Raw genomic sequence first — 3,112 nt, forward strand, 5'->3', positions numbered from 1 at the left:
TCAGAATGTCGAAGCTGAACAGTATATAGGCGCTCCATTAGTGGAATTACAGCAGCCTCATACAGCCTCATAGTACTCTAAAGAGAGACGGGGAAACTAGGGAAGTTAATGATCCCCATACGCTAATTTAGCACTTATGTCAGCCAAGAAATGCACCAATGGTGCAATGAGGTACATGCATGCTGAGAGACACACATTCCCATTAATGATGCAGTGTGTGGATGTATGTGCATGTGCTTTTGCAAGTGTGTGGTTCACGTCAAGGTGTTACGTTTATTTCTAGAATTCAAGGTGGTGTTTATCATCAAAATGTAGTGAAAGGAAAGATCACATTAGAATGCCCTTGTGTGCATTTGTGTATGGGCAAATGTGCTTTGCCCAGGTGCAAGTGTAACTAACATGCTTGAGTGCAGTATGGGGTGCGCATACTAGTTGTTTTTTTTTCAATTTCCCAATGTGATATCTGCCTTCTGCTTATTTTGAATTGTTCATAAAACAGTTGAACAGTTTAAAATTGAAGCTAACAACAATCTCTATAAATCGGAATAAAAGGGAAAGAAACACTCATATTTGTTTGAATTTTACTGCATATTAAATACTTAGGGCACCAAAAATGATGTGTGGGATGTGTATAAGGACAGACCAAAAACAGAGCCAGATATTGGGACTTTAAAGGCTCCAAAAGCTACCATGATGCTCTGCTCACTTGTTCCAAATGGATCTGGACAAAGTTGTTTAATGGTGGTGGAGCTGAATTATGAATCATTTTATGTACGAGTCAAAACATTACAAAATTGTGTTATTGGATGTCACTGTGGCGATTTTAGGGTGTTAAGAATTTGATTAAGAGTGTAATCTGAGAGGATTTTCAAACAACATCTAAAGTATATACCAAGTAACATAATAGCAATTGTGAATTAATATAAGGGGCCAACTACAAAGGTCTTGTCTGCGTGACTTTGCCGCACATTACTGCAGTGCATTTCGTGATACTTGGCAATTACAGTAACAAACAAAAGTAGATTGTCTTGAGTGATACCTGATATTAAAATCAACAATTTATTTCTAGAAATATACTGTAATTGTGCTTTATTAGATAGTTTTTTTCTAGCTAGAATCTTCAAAGGATCTCTTTGTTACATCGCTCCTGCACTCTGTCTAGATTATACATAACAATTTGATTTCTCTTTCATCCAACATCACAAGCTGGGAAATGGGAAATTAGCACAGTCGCCGAACATCTCTCACCGCAACAGTTTTAGGTCCAAATAATGATGGCATTTCAGGCTTTGGCATTTCCGCACATGCGCTCGACATGCCATGGATGGAAATGTCAACATAACAAGCGAGGTAACATTTGATTTACTTTCAATTAGTTTAGTTGGTGTTCAAGGTCAGTTGTTTTAATAGAAAGTAGTGATTTTATCTTTTGTGTGTTGTTGTGACTTTCATATAGACATGCCATGTGGGACCTAAATTCTGAAAAGGCAGCTTCTGTCAGTCAGAACCCTGACCCGAATGCCAGCGTGAGGGCTCTCATGGAGGACTGGTCTAACACAAAGGAGAGGTTGTTTCACTAAGGAGGCTCAATAAAGGCCTGTGGGAGTGGATCAGCCTCCTGGAGACCAGCCACTCTCAAGTCTGTCAGCTCCAAGGAGATTTGAGTGAGGAGGACAAGTCCACAGAGGAGGACACTTGGAAATTGCATCCAACTTTGGCAGAGGAAAACCAAGAAGAGTTGAGTTGGCCGGAGCAGGAAGCCATGAAAAATGGAACAAGGCAGCGACAAGACACTGAGGAGTTGAAGACGAGTGTGAGCCAGGAAGAAAATGAGAATCAAATCCTCATCTCTGAAATCCGACGCCTTCAGGTATGCTGCCTCAGCTGATTATTCTACCGCAGACTAATTATATGAATGCAATTACAGTATGTCCTGTCTTTGTTTTAGCAACTGCTTGCCTTTCGAAGAGAAGGATGGGAGGGGCAGGAGAGGGAGCAATGCAGAGAAGAGCAAGTGGCAAAAACAAGAAACAAAAATAAAAATGAGGGAGTGAAAAAAGGAAGAAAAGGTGATTTGAAATTGCTTTTGGAAGTGGGATAGTGTATATCATTAAATGTTTAGCCAACCATCATCAGTTTCCTAGGTAATGGTGGAAGCTAGAATAAGAAGCTAAAAAAAGAAAAACAATTCAGTAGCAAAATCTAATTTAAATAAAAGTGAAAGAGAAACTGAACTGTGTATGCATTTCACTTGACATGAAATGGCTTCATTCATGAGGATCGAATGAGGACAGGGACCCATTTTCTTTACAGTGAACAAATGAAAAAGTCAAAAAAACAAGTTTGATTACAAATTGATTATTTGATAATTGTACAAATTGACAAAATGTAAACATTTGAGAATAGTTTGTAGACATAATGCTTTTGGGGGGGTGGCAACAAAGATACTTTACTATGCAAAACCATTGTAAATAACACTGAATAAATTATGTAAACTGCAACAAATAATGCTATATTTTGATCAAAATTTTCAGAGTGTAATTCAACAACATGTTTGTCAATGTGGTTGCTGTTTGTAAAACGACTCCAATGTAACTTCATTGCATTGTGCTGGTAAATCTGAATCAAAATCTTTGTCATAGTACAACTATGTATGGCGTCCCATTACTGTGAATAAAACAGAAAGATTGCCTTGCTAATACTATATATAAAAGTAAAGACTACCTATAAACCCATTTACATCCTAATGACGTGCCCAGTGTACGTATGTTAATGATGTTCTGCTGAAACATCAAGGTCATTTCTACAAATTAAAAACAAAGATTAAGTGCAAGTCACCATATTAGCGATAACTTGCACTAAGTTAAGTGGCTGCTTAGTGATAAATACCGCAGTTCACCTTAGGTCTGCGTATAATCATTCAAACTGAACCCCATATTCTTCATCTCAGCTCTCTGGTCCAGTCAGAGTCTGTAAGTCCCATCATTACTCAACTTGAATGTTCCTTGTACTTTTAATACCTTTTTGTTTGCTCTGCTGTATTTGCACCATGTACCAATTTTTTGTTCCATTTTTTTTCCACATCAATGTGACCGCATGCGTACTCTCATCA

The 3,112-nt window shown here is 38.0% G+C and overlaps 1 long non-coding RNA gene across 1 annotated transcript; it reads left to right on the forward strand.

The window, feature by feature from the left end:
- Positions 1–1,215: 1,215 nt before the first annotated feature.
- On the forward strand, positions 1,216–2,293 carry LOC147136519 (uncharacterized). The gene is made up of 3 exons (XR_015089447.1): positions 1,216–1,350; positions 1,457–1,870; positions 1,949–2,293. It is a non-coding gene; the product is annotated as an uncharacterized LOC147136519 (long non-coding RNA).
- Positions 2,294–3,112: the final 819 nt, after the last annotated feature.

The sequence above is a fragment of the Filicampus tigris genome, chromosome 14 (genome assembly GCF_054856515.1).
Source record: "Filicampus tigris isolate MCC_2025a chromosome 14, RoL_Ftig_1.0, whole genome shotgun sequence".
Taxonomy (NCBI): Eukaryota; Metazoa; Chordata; class Actinopteri; order Syngnathiformes; family Syngnathidae; genus Filicampus; species Filicampus tigris.